This window comes from Leuciscus leuciscus, assembly GCF_965113295.1.
Source record: "Leuciscus leuciscus genome assembly, chromosome: 11".
Taxonomy (NCBI): domain Eukaryota; kingdom Metazoa; phylum Chordata; class Actinopteri; order Cypriniformes; family Leuciscidae; genus Leuciscus; species Leuciscus leuciscus.
Window position 1 is genome coordinate 27721131 of NC_138735.1, and position 19952 is coordinate 27741082.

Here is a 19952-nt window from a genome sequence, read left to right on the forward strand (position 1 = left end):
TGTGTGTGTGTGTGTGTGTGTGTGTGTGTGTGTGTGTGTGTGTGTGTGTGTGTGTGTGTGTGTGTGTGTGTGTGTGTGTGTGTGTGTGTGTGTGTGAAAGAGCGAGCCGATGTGGCTCCAGTGCGGCGGGACACTCGGGCAGGTTTGATGAATGTCTCGAGCTCAAGCATCGCTGCCACCCAGAGCTCATGAGGGCCGGCCACAATGACTTACAGTCTCCTGGACCAAACCACCAGCCTTCCCTCTGCTCCCAAACTATCCCATACACACCCCTCTCCCTCCAATCCACAAACACCGTGTGTCTATCCTGAGACTCTCAGGAGCATATCTCAACACCCCGGCCCTCATAACTCACACAAACACACTGATTCTTCCTGTTCTTCCCCTCTATATATAACACACCACAAATCTCACACACTGCTTGGAGAGGAATGTTCTTGTGTGTGGTTGCAACATGTGATTGAGTGTTTGGTAAATACTGGAAAAGTGTGTCTCAGGCAGCAGTGATGCTTGAAGCGGTTACATTTGATGATTTTGATGAATAAATCAGTTCTGCTATACGCCAATGGTGAATGAAGCAGGTGTACCACACAAAGAATGCGGAAGAAGCTGATCGCCAACCAGTGAACGAGCTCTTGATGCTGGCAACCCAATCAAAGCGTTATAGAGAGCCGAACGAGCGGATATCAGCACTCTTACATTGCCAGATCTACTATAGACAGAACCTGCACTCTTAAAAATAAAGGTTCTTCATTGGCATAGAACCTTTAACATCCATAGAAAGACTTTGGGAAAAAACGGGTTTTTAAGAACTGTTCATTGAAAGGTTCTTTGGGAAACCCAAAATGGTTCTTCTATGGCATTTGCTGCTTAAAACCCACTTTTGGAACTTTTATTTTTAAGAGTGTAGATATAATAAATCATATCACATGTCAGAGCAGTCATTGACAATTTGGCCTTGATCTGGCTGTGATCCAGACTGGACCATGTGATGCATATTATACATTAAGTACAATAGAGCAGCCATTTAAAGGGGTCATCAGATGCAAAATCCACTTGTATATGGTGTTTGCATATAAATGTGTCTTTGCAGTGTGTGAACACAACCACCATACAACGAAAAAAAATCCAGTCACTCCTTTTTTTCTTATCCTCAAAAAGCCGAAACACTCTGAATAATCAAGCAGTTTGGATTTTCTGAGCAAATCGATGTCATATTGCTCATGCTCCGCCCACGACCACTAACGGACTGTCCCGTATTAGCATATTTCCGCCTCAGCCATTTGTATACTGTCCACCAAGGCAGAACTTTACGTGTCTTGTGTCGACACGCCCCACGGAAGAGAGGGGTGGGGTGAGCAGTTGCTCATTATCATTTAAAGAGACATGCACCGAAACGGATCGCTTTGAACAAAGCTGTTTTTGAGGAGGTAAAAAGGGTGTTGTTTTACACAACCATTGAGAAATTGTAACCAAAGTATGTTACAAACTTTACATGAAGACCCTAAAGAATCATACCAACTTGTGGAAAATGGGCATTCGATGACCCCTTTAAAGAAACTCAAACTGTATGCATGTATGCAGTTTGAGTTTCTAGATGGCTGCTAATGCAATTTCCAGGATTCAAGGAAGCACAGGTTTGAAAATCGCTGGATTTGCTTGCAGTTTGCAAGGTTTTTCGCATCACATCTGTGAAAGATAATAAGTTTGAAGCAGTTAGTAGCAAGTTATGTCCAACCATACATTTGAATAGTCGTCCTTAGTACGTTTGAATAGATGAAATGATCACAAAGTCTACACAAATTTTCCCTAACGATAGTTTCTATACGCTTATTGCTAATGTTGTCTGAACAACCTTTTTTTGCCCCTGAAAAATACAAGAACTGAAAAAGACAGGAAAAGGATGATAGAAAAAATGAAGATCTAGAAAGAAGCTAAATAAAAAGGACGGAAATTGAAGGAAAATAATAATAAAGCTAAGTTAAAGTCACAAAAGAACAGAAGTAGCAACAGATTTTCTTTTCTTCCATATATTGAGATGTACATCTGGAGTGATGTATCGAAAAAGACCAAATGTAGGGTTGGACTTGGTTCAATCCATCGGTTGTGGATTGGATGGAGGCAGATCTCAATGCCAGTTTACAAAGAAAGGACGGAAGAGGCAATGAAAAGGCAGATAAAAGAAAAAATGAAAGGGGCATTAAATGAAAAGGAAGGTGCATTACTTGATTGCACTACCAATTGCATATCAGTCTGTTATTGTGGATGCTTGACTTTCATAATAAGTCACAGCTGTTAAAAAGGCTGGTCACTTTAGATGTCCGTCGGACAGTCCTTAAAGGGTAACTCTCGCCAAAATTGAACCTTTTTGTTAATCAACCCGAGTCAAACTTTCCTGTAAAAGCATAATTAGAATGGAAACGCCACTTTTAAGATTGACCGTATTTTCGTTTTAGGTCAAATTGCCTTTTGAATGGGAGTGCATGGGGCACTTCTATGATAGCATCAAAATCGCTATTTTTGAAAGACTTAAGGCCAATTTATACTTCTGCGTCGGGTGCGCGTAGAAGGTACGGCGTAGCATACGCATTGACGTGTACCATACGTCGTACCCTTCGCCGTACCCTGACGCGCACCTCCTCAAACATGTAACTACGCGTCGCGGCGACGCGGACAGCAAGATCTGTGATTGGTCGGCTGGATAGCATCGCGTTTCCTCCTACGCATTTCCGGAATGATCTTCTGCACTCTGCACCGCCCGCCCGCCATTTTTAAATTCCGAAGATCAGTGAAGAGCCATGGAAATAGACCAAGTGACCGAGAGATTGCTTGAAGAAGTGCGGAAATACAGCCATCTGTATGACTCCTTCAGTCGCCATTGCTCGTAGAAACCTAAACTCAAAAAAGCCGCGAGGAATGTAAACACAGTGGAACATTAAAACCCACCCGCGCCAACACAGACATTCACAGAAGTATAAATGCTCACGACGGCGTCGCCTACGTGCGTAGCCTACGACGTACACTATGGCGTACACTCGACGCAGAGGTATAAATTGGCCTTAAGGAGGCTCGACACAACATGAAACTGTGCTTGAAGTATCACCAGGTGCTCTACACATGAACTCGAGCATTGACTACATTGTTTGTGTACACAAAGTTTACTAAAAAGAAATGTTTTGTACGACTCACTTTATCAGTTAGTGTTTCCAGTGGTTGGAATTGTGTCAGTCAAAAGTATTCGATCTCCGAATGCAACGTAACATGAGGAGAGTAAAGATGGAAAGCTTATTTCCATATAAATTCATGGATAATTTTTTATCTAAGTTATCATGCTTTTCATTGAAATTACTAGTTCATGACATTTCCTCATATGGAGTCAGTTCATTACGTTGCATTCGGAGATCGACTACTTTTGACTGACACAATTCCAGCCAATTGCCCCATGCACTCCCATTCAAAAGGCATTTTGACCTAAAATGAAAATACAGTCAATCTTAAAAGTGGCGTTTCCATCCTAATTATGCTTTTACAGGAAAGTTTGACTCGGGTAGATTAACAAAAAGAGCCTAGGTTCAATTTTGGCGAGAGTTACCCTTTAAGGCAGCTTTTGGTAAAATAAATATGAGACATGCTGATATTCAAAAGTCTCAAAAGTCTTTGCCTTTAGAAATGTTCTTGAATTTAGACTTTTAAAAAAAAAAACAGTATTGAAGAATATCTCTACAGGCTCAAGTTATTAATGTGATGGAAACAAACACTGCAATGCTATCTTGATCTAATCTCTTAACCCATCCAGTAGATGCATCGCCTCACAATGACACTTTGTTACCACCATCCTGATCAACAGTCCCTAACAATAAACCATTCAGCATGAATAATAGCAATTACCTCCAGCTAAGGATCCAGTTATGCTCCATTAAGACGCTTATAAAACTAGACTGTAATAGCTCGAGGAAAGCAGCACTGTCATAAACCCGACTCCCTGTTGCTCGTACAAATTGTACACCTATACCGGTTATTATCCCTTGGCCATGACAATCCCGAGAATTTTTACTTCCATACGTGATCCTTAGTGCTGTGGTAATAAAACGAGCCATGCATACAGCCACTGATGAACAGGAATTCGTGCTGGACTATTTTTGGTGCCACTGTGGTGATACAGTGATGGATTCAGATCAGTACATTGATACTATGCAACTAGATGATTACCATATTCATATACCATTGTACTCCAAATTTTTGAAGCCACTAACCTGAAACTTAAGCTTTGGCAAATCTAGCTATTAGACTGCTTGTTGTCCCAGCCCTGCATGTTGTAAAAACTATTTTCCACCACATAATCCTAAAATCCACGTAGCACCAGCCAGTCATTTCAGCCAAATGTTGCCATTTTTTATATGACATTTATGCATTTGGCAGACACTTTTATCCAAAGCAACTTGCATTGCATTTCAAGGTATACATTTACATTCTTATCAGTTCTTGCTTTCCCTGGGAATCGAACCCAAGACCTTGGCGTTGCAAGCGCCAACGCTCTACTGTTTGAGCTAGAGGAAGGCTATGATATTACAGCAACAAAAGCCATTGTATGAGCATTAGAACCCCCCAAAAATGTCCAAAAATCTCTATTAATGATATCAAGATTCTGAGTCTCTCACAAATAAGGATCCATGACACATGACTATTCGTATCCAGACCCATTTCCAGATGGACTGTGGGGGGTAAATGTCTTTACACTGGGCTGATAGTGACTCATCCGACAGAACAGAGCATAAAGCCGCACTCTCTCTTGTTCTTCCCCCCTCGAAGCACATCTCCTCTGCCCTTTCTGTGACTTCTCCTCACCCCTTCACCCCCAGCACACACACATTCCACACTGCATGCTGTGAAAAGCAGGCCTGTTGTGTGGCACAGTCCTGGCGGCAGACTCTGTCACGTTTACAAGCCGTTCCGCAGACCCCCACTGTGAGCCCGTCTCCAAGCCCCTGCTCCCAAATGACCTATAAAACACTTGCCTCTCACACCAACCTGACCTTAACAGCTCACCATGAGCTGTCTAATTGTGCCATTGAGAGCTAAATGTGCTCTTTTGTGATGGCCGGCCATTAGATCATGAGGACTAATTGGCTGAATATATCTCTTTCCACTGCGCTGGATGCAAAAATGGAAAATGCTAAATTTACTGCGCCAGTGTTTTGCGTGGGGTGGATGTGGATGTCAGTGTAATTACGCAGTTTTTAATGGTTTGCGTATATGTAACCGTGACGTATGTAGTGATCTACAGAGTGCTTGTGCTGTGGGCTGAGTATACTTTACAAAACAAATAGTAAGAGATTACATTGTTAGGTAACACTTTAATTTAAGGTGACGTATGTTATACATTACTACATGTATTTACTATAGTAATAACAGTAAATTATTCATAATTAAGTAACTAACCCTAAACCAAACCCTAACCGTAAGTACATTTAGTCTCAGTACTAATTTGAGTAAGTACAATGTAACTATGTCACCTTATAATAAAGTGTAACACATTGTTAAAACACACCTATCAAATAGTTAAAGTTAGCTTTTAAACATGAAAATTGAAAATACCATTACAATGATTATTAGCATAATATGAGTAAAACATAACCTGAGATCGAACTGATTCGTAATTCTTTGCACTTTAATAAATATAGAATCATGTTTAAAAAAAGCTTTTAAAGCAGCATTCTTAGAGGTCAAAGGTTAAATGCCAAGAGCTCACTGAGATGGCAATAGGTGAGCTGATCTTAACCCATGATTTGCAGCAAGTCATGACACTTTACACATTCACTCCATAATAAATAACAACTGTGGAGAGCAGTCACCAAAATAAGATCATCTTCCACTAACAGGAACAGCATAGGCTATCCATATCGAATATAACAATGAAACAACAGTCCACACAAAAAAATGTGCTTCTTTACAAAAAAATTTGACGACACATCATTAAAATAAGGCTGAAGTTAAGGGTAACCACATAATCACATCTCGTACATTTCCAAATCTTTAGTTGTTTGGAAACTTAACTACTAAAAATGGAATCACAAAACTTCCAAGAAAAGGTCATTTCAACACTGCAGAGAGTGAAAACACTGAAATAGTAACTGAGTTCAAGTAGGAAAAAGGTTACATGCCTCTGGATTAAAATCTCTGGCTGTGTGCATTTGCTTCTTTAGATAAGAGCTGCAAGAATATCATTCCCAGAACGAGTGAGTTTTTTTAAAAGTTTTTTTTAAGTAATTGTAACAAGTTTTGGCTTGGGTATGTTTACATGACAACGATGTACTAAAAACGTTTTTCGCACACAGACACAACATTATCAAAACAATCCCCGTTCACACAGATCCGCGAAAACGGTTAAAAACGCTGTTATGCTGCCAGGCCAGTAGATGGCGCTGTCACTTTGTAAAGAAAAACTACGCGCCTGAACACGCATGCGCATGATGTCACCGTTTTTACAATCTTTTTTGTAATATATACAGAATGATAATGGTATTGTTTTCAAAAACGTGCACTTTTTGAAACCTGTTTTCAAAAGTTTGAGTTTTCAGGCCCCCAAAACGCCGCTGTCGTGTAAATAAACAGCCCAAACGCATACAAAGTTTTCCATTTTTAGTTGAAAACGGTGTTGTGTAACACCAGTTGTGTAAATATCTAGCTTTAAATTGCATGTTTGTAAGCAAACAAGCATAAATGTAAGAAAAAAATCTATGAAAGTCACATTATTAAACGAAAACTAAAGGCAGGTACCATATAAATCAGAAAGATGAAAATTTGTTCAAGTAATTTAATAAGCCTGTTTGACCTTTACATAAATGCTCAGAAGTAAAAGTTATTATAATGTGACTCAGCCAGAGAGAGAGAGCAAAGGGGCCACAATGTGACATAAAAATGAAGAGTAAAAGGATAAGTAATGACCACGCAAGCAGGGCTGAAATCGACTGATTCCTTTTATAGCCATCCAGCTCAGTGTCAGGTCCTCAGTCATAATTACAGGCTATTTAGATTTTTAGGTGCAACTTCAGCAAGAATTTGTGCCAAAGCTTTGTTTTGATCTGACTGAGATTGGCAGAGACAAATTTTATTTCTGTTCTGTGTTCATAATTGTTCTGTTTCAGCTCCAGAAGTTCCATTAAGTTTAGAAACTGAAATGTGTCTTTTTCACATAGAAACCCAAATGCATATAAATTGTAACTATGGAGATCTCATATGAAATTATACTTTTCTGTTAGAAAATGCACTGTCAGTATATCTCAAGTCATATCTCAGCAAGTTCATCGAAGGGATTCAAATATTTGGTGCTAGTTTTAGATGAAAATGTCAGCATCTCTGAATGCTGAGAAAAGACATCTGTGGTTTTCAATTGGTGGGTCACAGGTCTGTTAGAAAAACAACACTAAATACAAATAATCATAATTTCATGCAGCTAAACATATAATTGTAAAAGCTAACACTTACATATCTTGTTGTTGATGTCATGCATCTAAACAAACTCCACAGGAATCTGGTGCAAATTCATCGGTAACTTAGTTAAAGCAAGAAAAATACATATCCAAAATACATGATTAAAACTACAAAACAGAACCGAAATTTTGACCCAGACTACATGCAGGTTCACTTGCAACATGAACAAACATGTTTTGTGCGACCACAACATATATGGTAAATTATTGAATGGCGCAACTAATAAAATATATATAAAAAAATTTTTTTTTAAACAATTTAAAAGAAATATTACACTGTAAAAAATGTCTAACCCTCCCAAATCAAAAATTTCAAGTGACCGATAACATCTAATTTTTTCAATTGGCCCAAGTGAAATTCTTGTTGCAATAGTCTGTTAACATTGGCTCAATGAGAAATAATACGTCAGACTAATTGAAAAATTTAGATGTTATCGCTCACTTGAAATTTTTGACTTGGGGATGTAATTTTTTTTTACAGTGTATTTAGAGAAAATTTTAATTCATACATTTTTTTATTTTAATTTAAAATTATTAACAATATCCATTTCAGAAGACTATATATATATATACTGTATGTATATATATATATATATATATATATATATATATATATAATGAGTACTATTAAAATATTAATTTAAATGGAAATAAATTAATTTATTATAATAAAATAATTAGGACGGACGAAGGGATGGATGGATGATGGATGGATGAACGAATGAACAGACGGACGGATGAGTAGATAGAGAGAGAGAGAGAGAGAGACAGACAGACAGACAGACAGACAGATAGATAGATAGACAGACAGACAGACAGACAGATAGATAGATAGATAATTTATTATAAATAAGAGAGAGAGAGACAGACAGACAGACAGACAGACAGACAGACAGACAGATAGATAGACAGACAGACAGACAGATAGATAGATAGACAGACAGACAGACAGACAGACAGACAGACAGACAGATAGATAGATAGATAGATAGATAGATAGATAGATAGATAGACAGACAGATAGATAGATAGATAGATAGATAGATAGATAGATAGATAATTTATTATAAATAAGAGAGAGAGAGATAGACAGACAGACAGACAGACAGACAGACAGACAGACAGACAGACAGACAGATAGATAGATAGATAGATAGATAGATAGATAGATAGATAGATATACCAGTCTTGTATATCATTAAGATTTTTCTATGTTTTTGCAAAAAAGAGAGCAATAAATAATTATGGCACTGTGTTAAGTCCCACATGACATCCAATGTATAATCAATGTCCTGAAACAAAAGCTGTTGAAAAGCAACGTCATTACGGTAAATCCTGTGAAGTCATAACAGGAGAGAAGTTGCTATCTCAGATTCCTGGATCTGGTTTAAAAACTTTCACAGATGGAAACCATTGGCTTTCTAAAGTGTGTCAATAGTTTTAGAATGCATCCCAAGATTCTCATACAACACCTGTAGTATTCCTTCACATCTGCCAGTACTGGCACAAGTATTCTCCTCATCACTCCTAAAATAGATATCACATTAAAATTGAAATATCACAGTGTTAGCACAGCCATGCTAACACTCAAATGTTACGTGACTTGTAACTGGTTATTGGGCAATGTTAGCAGCTGATGGTTATAATAGAGAGACTTTCAAACATTACTAGATGTCCACTTGTCTTAGTAAGCAGCGTTTAGACTGGATGAGAACTATTGTATGAGGATTAATGGGAACCAGATGTTGCGCTTGTGTCCTCAGAATGAATGGCTCTATTGGGAAAGCAGGCAGAGTCTCATGGGACATTCCATACAGCGGCTCAACCGATTGGTTCGCATTAAAACAACAAGGCCAAGGTAAACGCTGATTTGAAGGAAGGTAGTGTGTGTGTGTGTGTGTGTGTGTGTGTATTTTGGGGGAGAATTTAGTCTTGGACGGCGGAGCCTAAAATAAATCGTTAGGGCTAAAGGAGGAGCTTAGCTCATCCTCTAAGGAAAACAGAAACTTTCGCAAATGACTGACATGCATGATGACTGTGGCGCCAGGCAAGTGCAGACTGCTGCCCACTTTCTGAGGCTTCATGGGAAACGGGGAGCATTGGGGGAGCCAAACTGTTTTTGCACTGATGTCACAGAGCGCTGCAGCATAATTTGCCTTTTTCAGCACATTGTTCTAAAACTCAGTTTCAACATCAGTGTGCCTGAATTCACTGTTACCGCACTGCGGTAAAAGACCTGCTTTTACTGGCCAGAGCTGCTGTGAGAGAACACGATATCTGAGGATACAAGCGCCACACGTCCTGCAGAAACCAATGCAAGAATTATGCTGTTATTGTTAATTGAATTAAAGCTGAAATAAAATAAAATGTAAACATTGCATTAAAAACTTAACAACATGTTGCCTGGGCAACTAAATGAATTACGAAAGTTATATATAATTTAAAAAATAAAATAATATAATACAATAAAATGGATGGATGGATGGATGGATGGATGGATGGACGGACGGACGGACGGACGGACGGACGGACGGACGGACGGACGGACGGACGGACGGATAGATAGATAGATAGATAGATAGATAGATAGATAGATAGATAGATAGATCAAAGGCATTCTACGTGTCTGTTTAGATTTGAATTTTTGACAGTTGGAGTTTAAATAGTCAAATTTGAACATTCCGTCAATGGAAGTCAATGGGAGATGTGAGCATTTTAAACAGTTTGTCTATTTCCACCATAATTGAATTGAATAAACACCATAAGTTCCATTTAGGGTTAGGCTTAGGGTTAGGGTTAGGGTTAGGCCTCTAAAAAAAACTCTTAGTTTTATAGAAATAAATTTGAAAAAACTCTTAGATTGCACTAATGAAGGTTTCATATAAAACTAAAATGTTTTAGGTACAGCAAAATTCCTCAGAAAGTATTCCAATAAGTACAAACTACATGGAATAATATGAAAAACACCAGACTAATAGGTCTATAGGTCTACATAGGTCAATACCATTAATATATATCAGACCAGAGAAAGACTAACATCACAGCCTAACTGGGTTTGGAGCCACTCGGAATAATCTCTTTATAAATGAGGTGTGGGGCCGTCCAGACCCAGACCCGAAATGTGCCCTCAGACTGAAGACTGATGCACACGCTCCTTCTAATCTGACCTCTTGCAAGCTTCTTTCAGTCCAAATATATGCACAAAAACATTGTGTCCACAAAGAAGAGATTCTAGTCTGGCCATCATTTATATAGCACACATAAAACATGACATTATTAGAGCAGCTTGTGGGCAATTTTGCCCAGAGATTAAATAGGGTGGCCGCAAACAGTATATTTGGACATTTAAGTCACAGTTAAAAATGTATGAATGTGATTACGTTACAGAACAAAATGTCAAACTATGTGGCATTAGTTGGTAATACTTTACAATAAAGTAAGTAACATTAACTAACAATGAGAAATACATTTGTTACAGTACCCTATTTATTAATATTTGTTAACAATAGTTGCAACTGTTTACACAAATATACTTTATGCACTTAATCTTACTTTATTAAACAATGTCTTTGTTGCTGACATTCGATAATCCAATTCAACCATACTAATAAGCAAAAAGGACTTTAGATAAACATCACATTTGTTTCATTTCTTTTTGTTTTCATTACTGAAGAGTGTTGAACTGACTACATGCCTTCACTAAAAATCACCAAAACAGCATCTGGTTACAAGACAAGGCAAAAATGATGAAGAAAAGTGAAGAGAAAAGCTCTTTGCAAATGTGATTCATACATTTTTAAGTGGTTTAAGTGTCAAAACACATTTTCGGGGCCTTTGTTTAAGAGAAACAAAAAAAAAACATCTAGCATTCAGAGAGGAATTATTCATTTTTATTTTCAGCTAATCCTGTTGCATAATCATCCTACATTCTGACAGTTGGCTTTCTGACTGCGCATTCACGCTAATCTGTTATTCAGAAGAGTCACAATTAGGCCCCATTGATTAGAAAGATCCGACGCTCGGAGCGCCTCTTCCGAACTCCACGTCCTGTGCCTGTCCGAGCCCCGCGAGCACAAAAGCCACGGTCTAAATCCAGCCGTGGCTCCCGGAGCAACAATAGCTGGAAAGAAGGAGTGTGACGGAGCTTTTCCTCTGACAGAGGTGCAGACGGCCCTGCTTTGTAAGCACTTCCATCCTGTGAAAGTCCCTCAGAACAGAGAAGGACCTCCACCTGCCATGAAAGTCAAAGGCGCTCGGGGCCGACCACCTTTCCAGGAAGGGACACTGATATCATTCGGCGAAAGACAAAGTACAGATCTGATCTGGGATCAGTCGCTGAGGGGAACGGACGCACACAACGCCCTCGTTTTAGGTACAGTCTCGGAGCCCGGGGCCCCTCCTCCTGTTCGACTGGCGCCAGTACTCAATGGGCCCTGCACTTTGATTATTTGTGTTAACAGTTAATTTAGCACCACAGACACATGTGCCAAAGCTGCCTTCACTTCCTCATGCATCACTAACAAATGTGACTTTTATGAGTTCTTTTGCACAAAACCAGACACCCCCACAGCTTCCCCCAAGCCAGCACACACACACACGCACACACACACACGCACACCTCCTGCTTGTTGGCGTCGCTCATAACCCTCTGCCGACCGACAACTGCCTTTAACGCACATACACAAACACACAGCTAATCGCTTCCACATCTTGCGTGAGGAGTTATTTCTGGCTCCTCTGTTCCCAGTGTTTGCATTATCAGAGATACATTTCATGTCAGAGTGGAGCTGGGTTAGGAGATGCAGAAACTTTACGATATCTTTAATCCATGTTTGCTTTCATGCAAGAATAAAAATAATAAAAACACTCCAAACATTTGCTCTGCATCAGTGTTGGGGGTAACGCATTAAAAGTAACACAAGTTTAGTAATCAGATTACTTTTTTCAAGTTACTAGTAAAGTAACGCATTACTTTAAAATGTACAGTTACTTTTTCAAATAAGTAATATAAGTTACTTTGTTTTTCCATTTATTGACTGACACCTGCACTGATGTGCGGAGACGTTGTGTACGCTGTGTAAACGTGATGGTTAGACTAAATGTGAGCAGGCATTTACTCTTCTCACTTGCACAAAAACACATTCAGTATTCCTCAAAATGAATAAAAACATTGAAACGCTGAATATTACACAAACCTGCAATGATTAAAAATGTTAAATTACACAAATATACTTTATGTATTTAATCTCACTTTATTAACCACCGTCTTTGCTGCTGACCTTCGATGATCCAATTCAACCATACTAATAAGCAGAAATGACTTTAGACTATAATAATAGTATATAAACAATACTTAAATAACACTGGCCTCAAGTCTCTGTAATATCCTGGTCCCTATACATTAATGTTTCATTAATTGTGCAAATTTACCGAAAAGTAATACGCACTAAAGTTTAAAGCCTAACAACACCCTTTAGCCATTTTCATAATATAGCATAATATTGTGCATAAGTACATAAATATAATAATAATAAATAATAGTACCTGCAATAATTAAAATTTAGAATAAACTGAATGTAAAAAAACTATAAAATATAATTCTAATATTTTTTTTTTTAAATAATATGGATATATAAATAATATATTAGTTAATAACATGAATAAAATTCATATTATTAAAAGTAAAAATTACATGATAAAATATTTAAAACTACATCTCAAGACTGTTGACTTATTAAATATTAAATCTAAAAACAGTAGAGAGCTGTGCTAACAACAGTAAGGTCACAGGTTTGATTACCAGGCAATGCATGAACTGATCAAATATCATATTTAATTAATTTAGCATGCAGGCACATGTATCTAAATGTTTAGCATCTGCTAAACGCATACAATTCAATGAAAAAAAAAGACTCTTTTTTAATAATCTAAATAAATGTACAGCTCTCATTCATAAAACAGCTGCTTATAATCATGCATATGAAATATTCTTGACAGGGTGGTATATGGGTCACCCATCATTATTTCATTTGAAATCACTGCCCAAGCAATGGTTAAATATTTATCTCATATACATTTCTAAACTAAATAAGTCAGCAAAGTGAGAGACGCAGTGAGCATGATCTGCAGGGATGACGCTGTAGTTGGACATGGACAGTGCTGAGAAAGACCTACAGTAACTGACCACACACACATGAGCTCATGCCAGAGCAATGCTGCGTCTCAAGGCCACAGGAGCCTCTGCAACATCCTGACTCCACTCACACTCCGTCTCTCGTCTGGCGGTGGAGAGGAACGTCATCCAAAACCTCAGAGGAAACACCACTGCGGCCATTTCTTCTGCTTCTCAAAACAGAGAAAACTGACATGCTTTAATTAGTCTTTCAAAAGTCAACAGAGAGATGAATGATGAATGAAATCTAATATAGTTAATGATACACACAGCCAAGATGTACCAATAAAAAAACACAAATTTGATAAATCTCCATCATTTGAAGGCCCCATTAGAAAGATTCACCTGTTGTGGATGTTTATGGGGCAAAGTGTTCAATTCAGGCCAGAATGCAGTCATGACTTATTTGTGTAGGCCAACCCGGAAGTTAGCATCACCCTGGCTGGTTCCCTTTACAAAAAAACAATGGGATTATGGATTATTGCAAAAAAATATGCTCTGTGGCCAACAAAAGTTTACGATTCTTAAACGTTTTGTTCATCATGATAATCTTCACAAATAAGAATTTCGAAGCCTAAACACAATCACCAAAAATAAAGGCTAAATGTAGGCTACAAATGAACTACATCCCAGTCACATGACTTCAACGTCACCACCATCAAACATCTGACAACTCAGTTTTTATTTAAAACACATTTGCCCTGAAAGTTTGAGTTACCAGTTTGCAAAAGTCTAAACACAACAAGTGACTAGAAGAGTTTACCTGTTCGGCTGATGAAGTTTAATGTCCCTGACAACCTCTTTAGTCCCATTAGCCACTTGCTAACAACTGCCTTTTTCGAGACACAACACGAGTAAGGTACTTCTCAGCAGTTCAGCAAGAACTTCTACTGATGTATTTTATGTTGCAGAATAAAAACATGAAAAAAAAACTTGAGCTTGTGTTAACCACAGACCTTATTTCAGGCATTTAACCAAAAACTCATTAAAAAAACCCACTGACTCCAAGACGTTGGAACCGGAAGTGCTAGAATGCTAATGCGTTTCTGGGTTTTGACCTACAAAAATCACTGCAGTTCTCTATACTTTCCTGCAAACAAACTTGAGAATACTCGACTTGTACGTTATTTGTGCTTTTGCATCTAGACAAGGGCTAACTCAAACAGTAGTAGGGTTGTGAAATTAACTAATCAATTTATGGACCAAGGTGGAATGCCAATATCTGTTAAATTAGTTTGAATTGTAATTCAGTAAGTTTCACTGTAGAGCGTTGCATCAGCAAGGACACAGTTTTGATTCCCAGGGAATGCAAGCTTTGGATATAAACATCTGCCAAATGCATAAATGTATAAAATGTTATTAAACTCGATATATCTTTAGGTAGCTATAAAAATGCCAACTTTAACCTTCTCAGCAAGAACTTCTAAATTGTTGTTTCACAATAATGGCTGTGGAAGGAGATGGTAATGCTACTTTCCACTATAGCGACTTCAAAAAAATATTGCGTACTTGTTGGTCAGACACATTTCGGGAACGCAACATAGCACAACATTTTGACTTTTGCCACTTTACAGGCAAACAATACAAGGACACTAGAGTTAAGAAGGTGTTTGCTTCTTAAAGGAAGCGGAATGCATTCAATGAAGCTCTAATGCTCAAGTCATCCAAAGGGAAACTGTCCATATCGGAGCTTCACAGGTTGGCAGGTTCACGTCCCGTATTCTCCCTGCCTCCTCTTTCCTTCCCAGTATTGTCCTGCATCCTGTGGACTAGTTCTGCAGCCTGTGCCACAACAGCACCAACAGGGACCAACTGTCTTTACAGCCACTCTGTCACCACAACATTTGTCCGCTAGTCCGACCTGCAGGTTTACGGCTGGGTTCTGTTGTTGTTGAGGCACAGGAAATCCCATTCTGGACTCCAATGTGGTTGATTCAACAACATTCGGGTATAGGCTTACTATTAAACCTTAATTAGAAACTACAACCAGGTAAATGTATGCTTCAGGCATCAAGTGTGCTAAAATGTTTATCTTCCACAAGGGGCACTAACTCTCTTCTTCTATGATCAGTTTTCTCTTTTAGGTCATGATTACTGTCATGATGCAGGGTTTGAAGAGAATCTTACTGTGCAATTAAGTTAAGGCCACCCGAAAAATAACAATTCCGGGTTACACTTTATTTTAAGGTGTCATTGTGTAATTATATATTTAAGTACTGAGTTATATTAAGCAACTACATGTACTTACTATTGGGTTAGGGTAGGATTAGGATTTGGTGGAGGGTTATTTGCATGTAATTATGCATTATTTACTGTTATTGCTATGGGAAGTACATGTAACATATGTAACAAGGACACTGTAAAATAAACCCAATTCTGTCATCATTTAGTCACTTTCATGTCGTTACAAAAAAAAGATATTTTGAAAAATGTGTCAGTGTTTTTTCATCCATATAAAAGTCAATGGGGTCCAATGTTGTTTGGTTCGCCAATGTTCTTCAAAATATCTTCTATTGTGTCTCACCACATGAGGGTGATTAAATGACGACAGATGTTTAATTTCTGGGTGAACTATCCCTTTAAAGTTAGTTAAAATATTAAGTAAAAACAACATTTAATTTAAGGGCACAATCATTCTTAAAGGGACAGTTCACCAAAAATGAAAATTCTGTCATAATTTAGCCTACTCACCCTCATGCCATCCCTGATGTACATGACTTTCTTTCCTCAGATAAACACAAACTAAATTTTAAGGAAAATAATCCATCTCTGTGAGATAATGAAAGAGAACGGGTGCCAGATGTTTGGTAGCCTACTTAAAAAACCACACGACCACTTGATGAACTATCCTTTAACTCCATCGTACTCTTGAGATATTTGTTACCATCACTATAATGCAAGAGTACATGTTAAGTATGTACAAGTATGTTTCTATCCATGCACACTACAGCCTAGTGACTTTCATGACTCGCGACAGCAAATTTCTGCAATCTTACAGGACAACATCATTTGATGGCTCAGTATAGCCTTGAGTTTCATCAAAAGCATTTGAACTGGCTTGACGTGCTGGTCCATTTGTCTGTCACGCCTCACAAAAGACAAACTGCTGATATCGACACCAAAAATGTTTCATATCCTAATAGCGAACAAGCGATTTACTGACTCTCTTTGCTTTAAAGGGCCCTGTGTGTAAAATAAGGTCAGACAAACTTTAAGTAGCCGGGTTTGCTCTGTTTGATTCGACATACACAGCTCCAGAAAATATATGGCACCAGATTTGAGGTTTTAAAAGAGACATTAACAGCAATTCTACTGGCGACAAGTGCTATTACTGATGGCACCGGCGCAGGAGACGGATTACAGCCTGCAGGGCCAGTGAGAGGGACGCTTTGCGGCCGTACATCTGGGATTGCGTTTAAGTCTCCTTAAACAGTATGCAAGAAGCCAAAACTCTTTTAATTTAAGAGCAATTAAGTGGATCAGAGCCCCGTTCCCACCCCGTCCCATTTTCCTTGCTTCCCTTTCTCTCCCTCACTCCGTTTTCACCCTTGTTTTATTAGCTATTTCCTCCCTTCCACCAGCGGCGTGAACGCTCACTTTTCCCTAAAAAAAGAGCACACTTTCATTACATAAACACACATACACAAACACACACACAGGAAGACCACCGGGACGAGGAGGGACCAGGCCGCCCCGCAGAACTGAAGACAGGGGCTGAAGCGTTTCGAGTGCGCCGTGTTGCTCCATTTATGGGCGGTAATTAAAAACATCCAGCGGTAATTTAATAGCGCTCACAAGCCAGAGACACAAAGTCTGCTGGCTTTGCCCTCTGAATAAATAACTTGGAATGGGATCCGTATACAGCTTATTTGTTCTTCTCCTTTCTCTTCAACATGAACATATATTTTCTTTGCCTTGTTGCCTTTCCTGACAAAGACAAACTTTAGTATTAAGACATTCATGCATGGCTTAACAAACCAATTAATTCAAATAATAAAGTCAATTATACATATAAAATGTTGTTATATTTTTTTTACACATTAGGTTTGTAAGTTTGACAAATTGTATATATATTTGTTTTAAAAAATATATTCCAAGGCGCTCACGTAGTTAAGCGTAAAAAGTCTTTAATGAACTGGGCTAAGTCATTAAGACCAGCTTCCAGTTGCATAAACATAGCCATTATGTTAAGACTGTGTCTTAAGAACTAGTATGATCGACTAGAAGTAAGTTAGGGGTAATCAGTCTTACTGTTCGGTGTCAAATTAGACCAATCTACGTTTTTATGTTACTGACTTTAAAAAGTTATTAACAGTCTTAAAGAATAAAATTGGATGACTAACTTGTAAGACTAAGTCTTAACAGTTTATGCAACTAGCCACTGGTTTCACAGACAGGGTTTAGATTAAGCCAGGATTAGTTCAATTCAGAGCATTTAAGTAGATTTTATAAACGCGCCATAGGAAGAAAAACAAAAACAAAAAAAACATATATTTTCTTTGCCTTGTTGCCTTTCCTGACAAAGACAAACTTTAGTATTAAGACATTCATGCATGGCTTAACAGACCAATTAATTTAAATAATAAAGTCAATTATACATATAAAATGCATTTATTATAAAAAAAATTTACACACATATATAAATATATATATGTTTTAAAAAATATATTCCAAGGCTCTCACGTAGTTAAGCGTAAAAAGCCTTTAATGAACTGGGCTAAGTCATTAAGACCTGGTTTCACAGACAGGGTTTAGATTAAGCCAGGATTAGTTCAATTCAGAGCATTTAAGTAGATTTTATAAACACGCCATAGAAAAAAAAAAAATATATATACATATATTTTCTTTGCCTTGTTGCCTTTCTTGACAAAGACAAACTTTAGTATTAAGACATTCATGCATGGCTTAACAGACCAATTAATTTAAATAATAAAGTCAATTATACATATAAAATGTTGTTATATTTTTTTTACACATTAGGTTTGTAAGTTTGACACATTGTATATATATTTGTTTTAAAAAATATATTCCAAGGCGCTCGTGTAGTTTAAGCGTAAAAAGCCTTTAATGAACTGGGCTAAGTCATTAAGACCTGGTTTCACAGACAGGGTTTAGATTAAGCCAGGATTAGTTCAATTCAGAGCATTTAAGTAGATTTTATAAACACACCATAGAAAAAAATAAATATATATATATATATATACATATATTTTCTTTGCCTTGTTGCCTTTCCTGACAAAGACAAACTTAAGTATTAAGACATTCATGCATGGCTTAACAGACCAATTAATTTAAATAATAAAGTCAATTATACATATAAAATGCATTCATATATATATATATATATTTGTTTTAAAAAATATATTCCAAGGCACTCACGTAGTTAAGCGTAAAAAGCCTTTAATGAACTGGGCTAAGTCATTAAGACCTGTTTCACAGACAGGGCTTAGATTAAGCCAGGATTAGTTCAATTCAGAGCATTTAAGTAGATTTTATAAAAGCGCCATAGAAAGAAAAAAAAAACATTACTGATGTGCATCTTGAGATAAAACAAAATATATCTTTAAATATGTCAGTGCCATTGTTTTAGTTAAAACAGCTCAAACATGCATTTTAGTCTGGGTCTAGGCTTAAACCTGGTCTGTGAAACCTGGGGTAAAAGTCTTGATCAACGAGTTTCGGTTTAACAAAGCCGTCTTCAGGATTGATTATTTGATAATCAATCAATCTTATAATGCTACTAACTTTACAGCGTGGTGCTTTATTGTTCTTATATAAGCATTACGCCTGCAGCATCATATGGATTACAGCGTGATGTCACAGATTTGATGTCATAGTTTACTTTGCAGCTCGGCAGAGCATTGAGTAAACACACCATCAGACTGTCTCCAGCAGATATTTACAACTGCATCTCATCAGTGGAGAGTGAGAACAGACGACAGGGGGAGATTACAACAGCCACACATGATTTCAATCTGACAGAGGTTCTCACACTCAGGAAAGACCTCATGCATATTAAGTGCAAACTTTTGATACTGTGCAAGTTTTCCTGCTGTCGGCTTGGCACTGAACAACGACTTTCATTAAGCTATTAAAAACATTATAATGCAATCATGCGGTACATGCTCAAAACCCGTGGTAGTACCAATGAAGACTCTTTGTCAAACATGCATTGTTCTAAAAATGATTACCATACAACAAAATTGATCAATGGCACATGCACCCATCTTATTTACAATGTAAATACCATTTTTATACATTTAAGAGTCTTTCACACTGGCTGACAAAAT